Source organism: Nomascus leucogenys, chromosome 2, assembly GCF_006542625.1.
Source record: "Nomascus leucogenys isolate Asia chromosome 2, Asia_NLE_v1, whole genome shotgun sequence".
NCBI classification, from domain to species: domain Eukaryota; kingdom Metazoa; phylum Chordata; class Mammalia; order Primates; family Hylobatidae; genus Nomascus; species Nomascus leucogenys.
The window spans coordinates 92,317,086-92,330,016 of NC_044382.1; the positions used below are offsets into that span (position 1 = coordinate 92,317,086).

The window sequence follows — 12,931 nt, forward strand, 5'->3', positions numbered from 1 at the left end:
TTGAGTTCAATAGTACCGACGTTATCTAAAGAGCATGGTGCAGCTTTATTATAAAGGCACAGGGAGGCGGGCACAGTGGCTCACGCCTGCAATCCCAGCACTTTGGGAGAGCTAGGTGGGAAGATAGCTTCAGTTCAGGAGTTTCAGACCAGCCTGGGTAACGTGGTGAAACCATGTCTCTACATAATGCCAAAACTTAGCTAGGTGTCGTGGCATGTGCCTGTAGTCACAGTTACTCAGGGAGTGGGAGAAGTGTGGGGGTGGGGGGTGCTGAGGTGGGAGGATTACTTGAGCCAGGACGTGGAGGCTGTAGCGAGCCGAGGAGATTGCGCCACTGCACTCCAGCCTGGGTGACAGAGCGAGACCTTGTCTCAACAAATACATAAATATAAGTAAAATTAAGGTACATGGAATAGAAGTTTCTACAACTTTTGAAATGGATTTTCATTTGTATTAACAGCTATTATTAGAATCTTAAAGGCATAGATAATAGTGTTAAATTAAATTATACTTTTAATTTTGACTAGGTGCATATAAAAAGAATGATCTGAATTTTCTTATGTTTAAAATGAGGAGGTTGGACTAGATAATTTCTATGGTCTCTTTCAACATTAAAATTCTGTGATTCCCTGATTCTGTGAATTGAATAAGCAAACTTAGAGCCTGAAAGCTAGCATGTAAGCAGCTTATATTTTCCTAATCCCTTGACTAAATTTGCATCGGAAGGCCTGCTTTCAAAAAGGGTGCTTAGGTGTGGTTCTCTAGTATCTTAGCATTCTTATTTTCACTATCACTGAAGATCGCCAGATGTATTTTCTAAACCAAAAGTGCAGATGTGAGCAAATTTTATTTTTGTATATAGGAAAAGGGAAAACATAACATCCAAGCTATGGTTGAAATATATAAAATTAGAGCTTTTCTCTTGCCTTTATTTTAATTGATTTAAAAAAATAGAATAGAAGATGGTTGGTAGGAGAATCTGATTAAATAAACTAGGAAATAAATTGGGTTATTGCTATTTTGGTAAGGTGGGAATTTCTATCACTATTGTTTTAATTTAGTGTAATATCTACAAGGCTGATAGTTATAAACAATACCTGGAATGCTAGTAATACTAGAAATGATCCAGAGGTAGCTTTTGCAAAAGTATATGTAAGATCTAATTAACCTAAAAGATCTTTACCAAATATTATTTAAATAGTGGGCTGTCATGGCCTGATTCAAATATGAATAAGCATCCCAAGCCAGATTCCTTGGTGGAAAGACAGGCTTATGTACCCATGAAGCCACCAGCCGGAGAGCCCTAGAGACCCACCGTGTGTTTGTTTTTCAGTTTACTCTGATAGAGGTACTATCAGCTCTTAGCTCTTTAAGGCTCTAGACTGCCCAAATTCAAAATTATTTTTTCAAGCCCAGAGAGGGATTTTATAGAAGTCCCAGAAATTTCAGGGCCTCTGCCAGTACTGTTTGAAGAACTTTTGACAAGTCTTGTTGGTGGGAGTCCTTCCAGGGATTTCCTAGCCACACTGTCTTCGTTGAACGATGGCTCCCCAGAATCTGCTCATAGTATCATAACCAGTGTTCAGGAACTGGACTCTGTCAGAAGAGGAGCTCTGAGGATGTATGCATATCTCCCACGATGAGGGATTTACTAGTCTTATAGACGTCCTCTCCCACTTCCATAAACACAATCACTTCTGAGGAAGCCAGTTTGTGTCCCAATGTAACCCAACTGTATTTTATAAAGTTATTTTGGATAAATCTACATACTTGGTGACTGAAAACTTGTAATGTGGAATATAGCGCAACTTTACTTAGGGTCTTTATACCAAATCAACAGAATTTTAATCTTTTTGTTTTAATATGTAAAAATTGGAAGAGAAATATAAAAGAGTCGGTTCAAATATTAATTCAAGCACTGGCTGAAATTTGTGTCAGCAAAGTAATAAGGCATTTGTTTGTTTCATAGAAGAAACTTGACAATTCTGGAGGATATTCAGCATGTTTACAATAACATCGTTCCTGACATTTTTTTCCTCCTTGTTTATTGGTTCTTGGACTAAGTATCAAATCTTTGGACACTGTTCTTTTCTTTCTTGGCTTGAAAGTGAGCGGGAATGGGGGTGAAAGGTAACTTTTATGGCTGATGAGGTAAGAGAAAGATCACAAAATCATTCTTGTAAGGCTTCTCTCATTTCTTAACTGAAGTATATGTCTTCCCTTTTGAAGTACAGACCATTGGCTAATGTGTGAATTAATGAAAAATTCTTGTGGAAAGTTGACTACATAAAATTACATCTAGTATTTCAGTTGCCACATTGATAAAAGATTATTTGAAGGTGAGTCAAGATTCCTCATAAGAGGCATTGCTAAATTCATGAGTCAAATAGTTCTCACCTATATTTTATTGTATTTGGGGGAGTCAAGTGTGTGTGTATGAGAAATGGTGGGGACAGTAAAAGATTTGATGTAGTCAGAATCATGTGATGGAACACACACACTGGAGCTATGAACCAAGGTATGATTAATTTAGATCAGAAGCCATATATTCCAGATGGTCTGATGAAAAATCCAATTAAGTATAAAATGAAAACTTGCTCAAAAAGGCAATTAATTTTCTGTTTTAATTTAATTATTTATTGTGAAAGATAAATAGTTGACAGAATGTTGACCTGTTTTTTTCTCCTTTCTTGTTTTATAATGTCATATTTTCCTGACATATGTGTTTCTCTATAAAATTTAAATAATTGCACTAAATTAAATCCTGCCAGTTTTGGGAGAAAAATCTAGTAGGGTTCTTTTTCTAGGGTGGTGATTATAACAGTTATGCATATTCAATGAATATTCAATTCTGCTTTTCAAAATAACCTATTAAGTTTTAAAGAGTAATTACACTAGCTATATTCACTAGTAAACATTTCAGTATCAGCCCGTGTTCTTAGAAATGGTCTGGAAATTATGATGGCTTATTAGACATGATTCAATCAGTAATAGAATGCTATTATTAAGAAACTAATGGAATTAAAATTTTAAAATGGGAATCTAGAAATTAAGATCCACAAAATAATCCTTATTAGGAATTTTAATCTTTGTTTCCCAGTAAGACAGATCTGGAAAACATTGGGAGGGTTTTAAGGTAGAGTTGAGATGATTAAATGGCTCAAAAAATTAGGTAAAAGATCGGAATTATTTAAGAACGAAATTAATAGACTGACTATTTATTTGGTTTCCTGATGGTAGCAGGTACTTTAAAAAATAAGTTTCTTTTTTAGGCATTTAATTTATCCCACAGGTAAATTGGAGGATTGCAGATGAGGTCCTACTACCTTCTTTCATTGTTGACCCACTTAGTTTCCTTGCAAATGAGTCAATACTTCCAGTCTCGTCCCCAGACCTGACAAATGGTTGGTTCAGGAGCTTCTTTCCCCTGTGGCATAGGCCTATCCTCTTATGGCCTGCATTTTCTATGTAGCCCTGCCTTTTGGTATTTACTTCGCCTGGGTTAACTACTACCCTACTATTCCAAATCCCTGTTTTTTTCACACAAGCTTCCCAGCACTTTGACAGGCCTATACTGTGGGCACTCTCTTTCATCTCATATTCCCTCCTGAAGACCTAGTTGATTCTTCTCATCTTTACCATCTCTGAACCTTGAATGTATGACTATAATTACCCTCTTGTCAAATATTTGCTTATACTTCTTTCTTTCCTACTAAACTATGGATTTGGGGAAAGAAGGAAACATACAAATTCATTTTTGTATGCCCAATATGTCCTTAGCATATAGTAGGTGCTCCATAGGTAGAGCTGAATAAATGAGTGAATTAATGAATTAACTTCTAAACCATTAATGCCTCCCTACTCACCTAGCTTTACAATTGCTTTCTGGATAGTTTCACACTTCTCCAGCCTCCATCAGTATCATACCTGCTTCCTGATTTTTTCATTGCTTTAATTTTCTTATTAGTTTGTTTAATTTCATTTTTGTTCTCTTGTACATAACTTGTAAGCCAAAAGTCTTGTGGGACATATGGGGCATGAAAGAATACCAAAAGAACAAATATGTGAACAATGAAGGTGTTAATTTCTAGTTTTGCATGTTTAGCTCCCGAATTCTTTTCTGAATTTCATTCCCATATTTCTAGTTTGTGAATCACTTTTGAGTTTCATTTTTGGTTTTGGTTGTCACAAGTAGTCCCCATCACTTTAAGAGTCCTTCAGGGGATCTGTTTTACTACCATCAAAACACTGAAACACCCTTGCCATGTAATTCTCCTACTTAACGTTGTGTGTTGGTTTTGTTGGCTTCATCCACAAGCGCATACTCTGCCTGGTCTTCAAAACCTAGACCTGCTCTACTGCAATCTATTCACCCTTCGTTCCCACACTCTTCAATGTGACCCCACACGTGCATCTCGCCCTCCACAGACCCTTTGCTTGCTCCTGCTTGCAAGCCTGCTCTGTTCCTCTCAGGGAATACACACCCCTCATCTCTTCAACATTGTGATTTCGCCTGTGCTTGAAGACTTACTGCTTCCAGGATCCCCGTTTTGGCTATTGCAGCTCACACTGAAATTTCTTGACCCTGAACTTCTACTTTACTTAGAGTTAGTTCCATGTGATTTATTGCTTAATTGTTTTCTGGTTTCTTTGTGTTCATAACATATAAAATGTTATATGTTTGTTTTATTTCAGCAAATTATTGTAAGCTCCTAGTAGAGATAAGACCATAAACTTCTATATCTTTCCCAACTGCAATCAAGAGCCTGTTCCAATCACATTCACATAATAGTTATCCAATAAATAGTTGGTGGTAATTATAGTATTTTTCCAACCTTTGTCTCTTCTGGAAACTGCCTTCCACCACCACCTTTCCATTTTCTATAACACTTGAAAAAATGCTTTGCTTTATTTACCAAATTCAAAAAGATCTACTTTTTACCATTATTTAATCACCATGGTACTATTTTTTCCCCTTTGTATTTCTCCTCTCACTCTTTCCTTTGATGTCTCTTAGAAATTACTCCTTCCCAGAGGTAATCCTTTCTGGCCTCTCAGGATAATTTATTTTCCTTGCCTTCCACTCCTTCCCAGCAAACTGTCCTCTCTGGGATTGCTTTTCTTGTATTAATACCTATTCATCAATTATAGGTTATTATTTTTACTGTTTCCTGGTGTCAAAGTCCAGGATGGCTTTGTCACCTCTGTGACTTACCTAATGCCTCCATATCATTCTTGTGCCTCATCTAGAACCAAAAACAACTTTTCCATTTTTATTACTTTATGAGCTCCTTTAGATATGAAAATCTAAACATTTAGATAAACATCATCAAGTAGGTCTTAGAGCAGAGTTAGTTCTAGCTTTTTTAGAGGTTTTGGTTGGACCAAAATCAGATATCAAATCTGGAAATTGTGTAATTTCTTTCCTATAGATTCTCAGATTGCCTGTTAATTTTAATGAGATTTACAGTATGTAATCTACAGAATACTTCACTGATGGAGATTATTTAAGAATTAGTGATTTGTGTCCTTACTGGGCTTATTCAGTTAAAAAGCCACATATCAGCTTGAAGAACCTCTTGCACACTATGATTCAGCTGATGGCTAAAATAGTGATTCTTGATTTCAGAATCTCTTCACATTTGTGGCAGCTGGCCCTAGAAGATGCTGAAAACTTTTTAATTCTCCATAGCTTCCTATATAGACTTCGGAGATTAACATACCTTGCTTGGAGTTGCTTCTGTGTACAGTGTTTGAACAGTCTACCTAAGAGCCAATGAGGAAAGCAATCAAGCACAGCATGGTGGGAGCACCTCTGGAAGATGATGTCCTTATTCAGTATAGTGACTCCAGTAAGATTGACTGTGAGGTAGCTTCATGAATAGAATGAGGAAGGAAAACATCTACTGTATGGTTGGAGTATTATTTAACTTAAATCTTATGAAAACTTTGTCAGGTACTTTTTAAAAGAAACCTCACTTTTGCCTATAAGGAAACTGAGGCACAGACAGGTTAAGTGATTGGATATGCCTTTTTTCTTCTTCTACTGCCATAAACTCACAGGGCCACCAAAGATTCCCCAGGAGAGCAGCAGGCAGTCTTGCAAGCCAAGAAGATAAAAAGTACCCTCCAAGCTCCCTCAAATCTCTGGTATCTCATTAGAAAAAAATCGTAATTCTTATTTGAGCAATGGTTGCATTACAGATTGGATTACAATGATTGGGATTGCTGGGTCAAATGGTAACTCTACTTTTAACTTTTTGGGGAAATTCTAGGCTGTTTTTCAATGTGGCTGTACCATTTTACATTCTCATCAGCAGTATATTAGGGTCCTATTCCTCCACAGTCTTGTCAACACTTGCTATTATCTGACCTTTTGTGTAGCCATCCTAATGAGTATAAAGTGGTATCTCTGTGGTTTTAAATTGCATTTCTCTGATGGCTAAGAGCTCCAACATCTTTTTATGTGCTTGCTAGTTATTTATCAATCTTCTTGGTAGAAATGTCTACTCTGAAACTTCGCCCACTTATAATTGTGTTGTCTTTATTATTAAACTTTGAGTGCTCTTTGTATATTCTAGATTTGCATGTCTTCTCATGTAAATGATTTACAAATAGTTTCTCCCATTCAGTGAGTTGTCTTTTTACTTTCTTGATAAGGCCCTTTGAAGCACAAAAGTGTTTAATTTAGATGAAAAGTCCAATTTGCCTATTTTTAAAATTTTTGTGATTTGGTGTCATATCTAAGAAAACATTGCCAAATCCCCAGCCATGAAGATTTATCTCTGTGTTTTAGTCTAAGAGATTTATAAGTTTTAACTCTTTTGCTTTTATTTTGATCCATTTGGAGTTAGCTTTTGTATATGGTGTGAGGTTGGAGTCCAAATTCATTCTTTTGGATGTGGTTCCAGCACCATTTGTTGAAAAGATAATTATTTCTCCATTTAATGACCTTGGCACCCTGTTGAAAATCAATTGGCCATAGGTAGATGCATTTATTTCTAGACTCTCAATTATATTCCATCGATCTGTATGTCTATCTTTATGCCAGTACCACAATGTCTTTATTACAATTGCTTTGTAGTAAATTTTGAAATTGGAAAGTGTGAGGCCTCCAACTGTGTTCTTCTTTTTCAAAATTGTTTTAGTATTCTGGGTTTCTTGAGTTCCCACATGAATTTTAAAATTGGCTTGTCAATTTCTGCAAAGAAGCCAGCTAGGATTCTGATATAGATTGCAATGAATCTCTAGATCAACTTGGGGTATATTGCCCTCTTAGCAATATTATGTCTTCTGATCTGTGAACCTGAGATGTCTTTCTGCTTTTTTTTAGATATTCTTTCATTTTATTCAACAATATTTTGTTCTTTTCAGAGTATAAGTTTTGCAGTTCTTTTGTTAAATTTACTTGTAAATATTTTACTATTTTTGATGCAAATGCAAATGTAATTTTCTTAATTTCTTTTTTTGATTGTTTATTACAAGTGTATAGAAATGCAATTGATTTTTATATATTGGTCTTATATCTGGCAACCTTGCTGAACTTGCCTCTTAGTTCTAATTGTTTTTTAGTGGATTCCTTAGGATTTTCTTTATACACTCTCTTTCATTTTATAATCTTACTTTACATAAGTAGAACTGTCTTGACATAAACTCCTTGAAGCATGTGACAGTCATTGGCTTTAAGGTTTTGATGTCAGGGTCTCCTGGAGTTCTGAATCAAAAGAGCTTCTTTGGAAATACAGTCGCCATTTACCTCCCAGCTGCGAAAAGCCAAAAAAACCCAAACTAGGCTGATCCTCCTGTGTTGACCTGAGGTCATTCTGTGCCTGTCAAACCAAATAACACATTCAATCTTTTGTATATTTTGAAGACTCAGAAACCCAGAAATTTTTAGAACCTCTTTCTCACTCTAATTAAAACCTACTGCTCTGTCAATGGGAAAGAATGAGTCCAGACATTGTGAAAACCATACAAATGTGTTTACATTTTAGTGGGGGCTTCCTGCATCTTTAACCTCTTTAAATTGACATAGGTAAGATCTTGTATCATAACACATTTGCAAATATGCAGATTCATTTTCAAATGAATATAATCCGATTTAGAGAATATTAACTGACTATCATAGTAGACTATGGATAATACTCTAATAATTAATTACAGGTTAACATTTTTAAAACTCAAAGACTATGCTTTAAGCCATGTTATGCTCTACTTCAGCCTAATACAAGGGAGAAATTTGGAGGGGCCCCTCCTAGCTTTCTAGTCTCATTACTCCCAAATTAGAAATATTACCAGCCTAACACTAACTCTAGGGTCTAAAATGAAGTTATTTTGGCAGCCTTAGAGTTTTCTTGTCATCGTTAACAGAAGATTGGCCTTTGTGAAGGTTAAATAATCAAATCTTAGAGGAAATTGACTTGCTTTTAAATTATCTACAAATATTAGCCCTTAAAAGATTATGTAGCAGTATATATTATCTGTTAACCAATCTATGTGCAGCTGATGTACTTTGTGATTCAGTGGATAATAAGTATTAGTTTTTGCTGCTTTGATCTTATGTATATCAATACAGACAAAAATACGACGGAGAGAGAGATAGACAGAGAGAGAGATAGAGAGAGAGAGACAGAGAAGAAAAAGAAAGTGTTGAAAAAGCTTAAAAGTCCAACATTTCAAAGCTAATCATTTTGTTGAATTGTTGCTATCACCTTGATACTTGATATATTCTGTTAGTGATTTTATCATATGGGTATTTAGAAGCTCATTTCATGTAACTACTTCCAGCTTACTCATCCCATTTACTTTTGCATACATTTATTACTTATATACCATTTTGACCCAGATAGCAAGGAAATGTGAAAACATTGACAAATGTTGAACTTTTGTAGTAAAACAACAACAACAACAACAGCAACAACAACAAGAACAAAAAACCAAAAGAGCAGGGAGTGCTGCTCCCAAATGGACAAAGGAAATTATAAATTAGATTATGAGAACTGATTTTCAGACCAAACAGTGCAGTATAGTAGAGCTATAAGCACGAATGGACAGAAGAAACATACTCATGTATCACATCACCCAGCAAATATACTCTGCTAGAAAACTGGTGAGATCTCAGCTTTGACTGCCACAGAGAGCAGTCCATCCTCTGTAGTCAGGAAAGAATTGTGTAATTATCTGTGATTAAATCCTCCTTTCACTTTGGTGATTGCAAGAATTATCAGTGGGGGAGAAATATCTTATCCCAGTTTTACTCTAGACTCAGGCTCTTTAATCATATTGTTGAGTGACTCCTGAGTATAAACTCTAGCTTTTGAACACTGTGGGTCATTTTTAATGTTTTGATTTGTTTTCATCATTGCTTGCCATTTCAGTATGTGTCATGTTTGAGTCTGCCAAGAAGCAGCTTTTCCACTTAGCAAACAGAATTGTGAAAAAATATACATGGTCCACTTTCTAGGGAGTCTTGTAGCAGCTAGTGATCAAATTAGAGTATTTTTTCCCTTAATTTCTGATGTTAATTCCCACAATTAAGATAAATGTAGCTTGTGGAATGTCATTAAAGTCTTACAACATGTCTCCCAGTTTCTTCTAGGGCATCCCTGAAAAGTTGAAATAACAGGAATATGTCAAAGCTATAAGTATTTAATTTGAAAGTTTGGAAAACTATGGCTTAAGATAGTGCATATGTTTTCCATATGAATATGCAAATTATCCTATTCATGAAAGGCTCTGTTCTATATCATATTTTACATGTACACTAATCTGAATGTATATGTATATACCTTGATGAATTTTTTTTTTTTTTTTGAGACAGAGTCTCTCTGTTGCCCAGGCTGGAGTTCAGTGGCACGATCTCAGCTCACTGCAACCTCTGCCTCCTGGGTTCAAGCGATCCTCCTGCCTCAGACCCCCAGTAGCTGGGATTACAGACATGCACCACCATGCCTGGCTAATTTCTGTTATTTTTAGTAGAGATGGGGTTTCACCATTTTGGCCAGTCTGGTCTCAAACTCCTGACCTCAGATGATCCACCCACCTTGTCCTCCCAAAGTGCTAGGATTACAGGCATGAGCCACTGCACCCAGCCTGATGAATTCTTGTTATAACAATTTAACTTACTTTAAACCTGACATCTTAAGTAATGCGTCACTTTGTTTATATAAAATATATTTGGTATATTTCCTGATATATTAGTCCATTTTCATGCTGCTGATAAAGACATACCCAAGACTGGGAAGAAAAAGAGGCTTAATTGGACTTACAGTTCCACATGGCTGGGGAGGCCTCAGAATCATGGCGGGAGGTGAAAGGGACTACTTAGATGGTGGCAGCAAGAAAATATGAGGAAGAAGCAAAAGCAGAAACCCCAATAAACCCGTTAGATCTCATGAGACTTATTAACTATTATGAGAATAGCATGGCGAAGACCAACTCCCATGATTCCATTACCTCCCCCTGGGTCCCTCCCACAACACGTGGGAATTCTGCGAGATACAATTCAAGTTGAGATTTGGGTGGGGACACAGCCAAACCATATCGTTCCACCTCTGGCCCCTCCAAATCTCATGTCCTCACATTTCAAAACCAATCATGCCTTCCCAACAGTTCCCCAAAGTCTTAACTCATTTCAGCATTAACCCAAAAGTCCACAGTCCAAAGTCTCATTTGAGACAAGGCAAGTCCCTTCTGCCTAGGAGCCTGTAAAAATCAAAAGCAAACTAGTTACTTCCAAGATACAATGGGGATACAGGTATTGGGTAAATACAACCATTCCAAATGGGAGAAATTGGCCAAAAACAAAGAGGTTACAGGGCCTGTGCAAGTCCAAAATCCAGTAGGGCAGTCACATTTTAAAGCTCCAAAATGATCTCCTTTGACTCCAGGTCTCACATCCAGGTCACGCTGATGCAAGAGGTAGGTTCTTATGGTCTTGGGCAGCTCAGCCCCTGTGGCTTTGCAGGGTACAGCCTCCCTCCTGGCTGCTTTCATAGGCTAGTATTGAGTGTCTGCAGCTTTTCCAGGCACACAGTGCAAGCTGTCAGTGGATCTACCATTCTGGATTCTGGAAGATGGTGGTCCTTTTTTCACAGTTCCACTAGGGAGTGCCCCTGTAGGGACTCTGTCTGGGGGCTCCAACCCCACATTTCCCTTCTGCGCTGCCCTAGCAGAGGTTCTCCATGAGGGCCCTGCCCCTGCAGCAGACTTCTGCCTGGGCATCTGAGTATTTCCATACATCTTATGAAATCTAGGCAGAGGTTCCCCAACCTCAGTTCTTGACTTCTGTGCACCTACAGGCTCAACACCACATGGAAGCTGCCAAGATTTGGGGCTTCCACCCTCTGAAGCCATAGCCCAAGCTGTACACTGGCTGCATTCAGCCATGGTTTGAGTGGCTGGGGCACAGGGTACCAATTCCCCAAGCTGTATACAGCACGGAGACCCTGGGCCTGGCCCATGAAACCACTTTTTCCTCCTGGGCCTCCAGGCCTATGATGGGAGCAGCTGCTGTGAAGGTCTCTGACGTGGCCTGAAGACATTTTATCCATGGTCTTGGGGATTAACGTTAGGCTCCTTGCTACTTATGCAAATTTCTGCAGCTGGCTTGAATTTCTCCCCAGAAAATGGGTTTTCCTTTTCTATTGCATAGTCAGGCTGCAATTTTTCAAAACTTTTTTGCTCTGCTTCCCTTATGAAACTGAATGCCTTTAACAGAACTCAAGTCACCTCTTGAATGCTTTGGTGCTTAGAAATTTCTTCCACCACATACCATAAATCATCTTTTTCAAGTTCAAAGTTCCACAAATCTCTAGGCAGGGGCAAAATGCCACCAGTCTCTTTGCTAAAACATAACAAGAGTCACCTTTGTTCCAGTCCCCAAGTCCCTCATCTTCATCTTAGACCAACTCAGCCTGGATCTTATTGTCAATATCGTTATCAGCATTCTGAGCAAAGCCATTCAACAAGCCTCTAGGAAGTTCGAAACTTTCCCACATTTTCCTCTCTTCTTCTGAGCCCTCCAAACTGTTCTAACCTCTGCCTGTTACCCAGTTCCAACACTGCTTCCACATTTTCGGGTATCTTTTCAGCAACACCCCACTCTACTGGTACCAATTTACTGTATTAGTTCATTTTCACACTGCTGATAAAGGCATACCTGAGACTGAAAAGAAAAAGAGGTTTAATTGGACTTACATTTCCACATGGCTGGGGAGGCCTCAGAATCTTGGTGAGAGGTGAAAAGCACTTCTTACATGGCAGCGGCAAGAGAAAATGAGGAAGACGCAAAAGCAGAAAACCCCTGATAAACCCGTCAGATCTTTTGAGACTTGTTAACTATCATGAGAATAGCACAGGGAAGACCGGCCCCCATTATTCAATTATCTTCCCCTGGGTCCCTTCCACAACACATGGGAATTCTGGGAGATACAATTAAAGTTGAGATTTGGGTGGGGGCACAGCCAAATCATATCACTTGACATTTTATTTACTGTTTTCAATTAGAGAAAAATAAAACATTTTCTCATGGATAGGTAACATTTAGCAACATGTTCCAAATCTGTGCTCTAATTACAACTTTGATAATTGTCCTATCAATTTAGCTGCTTTGATGAGGCTACTTCTGGAACTTATTAACAGGCTTCTTGTCAAACTACAAAAAAGATGCTTGTTTTCCAGGAGAGCAACTATCCGGTAAATCTAAAAATACATCAAATTGTTCAGGTACAAGTACCCAGGAGCAGAGATAGAACACAACCTTGTTCTATGCTACTAAAATAGGCATTTTCTCTCACCGAAGGCTGTGCATTCCCTGTCTAACTCTAAAGGTTGTACTGTGATTAAAAACTCAGGAAGAACTTTTGTTATTCACATCAGAGATAAAAAGTGGCTTTACGATACCCTCTGGGTAGGAGCTTACATAGCTGGG

The 12,931-nt window shown here is 37.8% G+C and overlaps 1 protein-coding gene across 3 annotated transcripts in view; it reads left to right on the forward strand.

The window, feature by feature from the left end:
- The window catches only part of VCAN (versican), a 109,659-nt gene that overhangs the window by 23,206 nt on the left and 73,522 nt on the right, over nucleotides 1-12,931 (forward strand). The window lies entirely within an intron of this gene.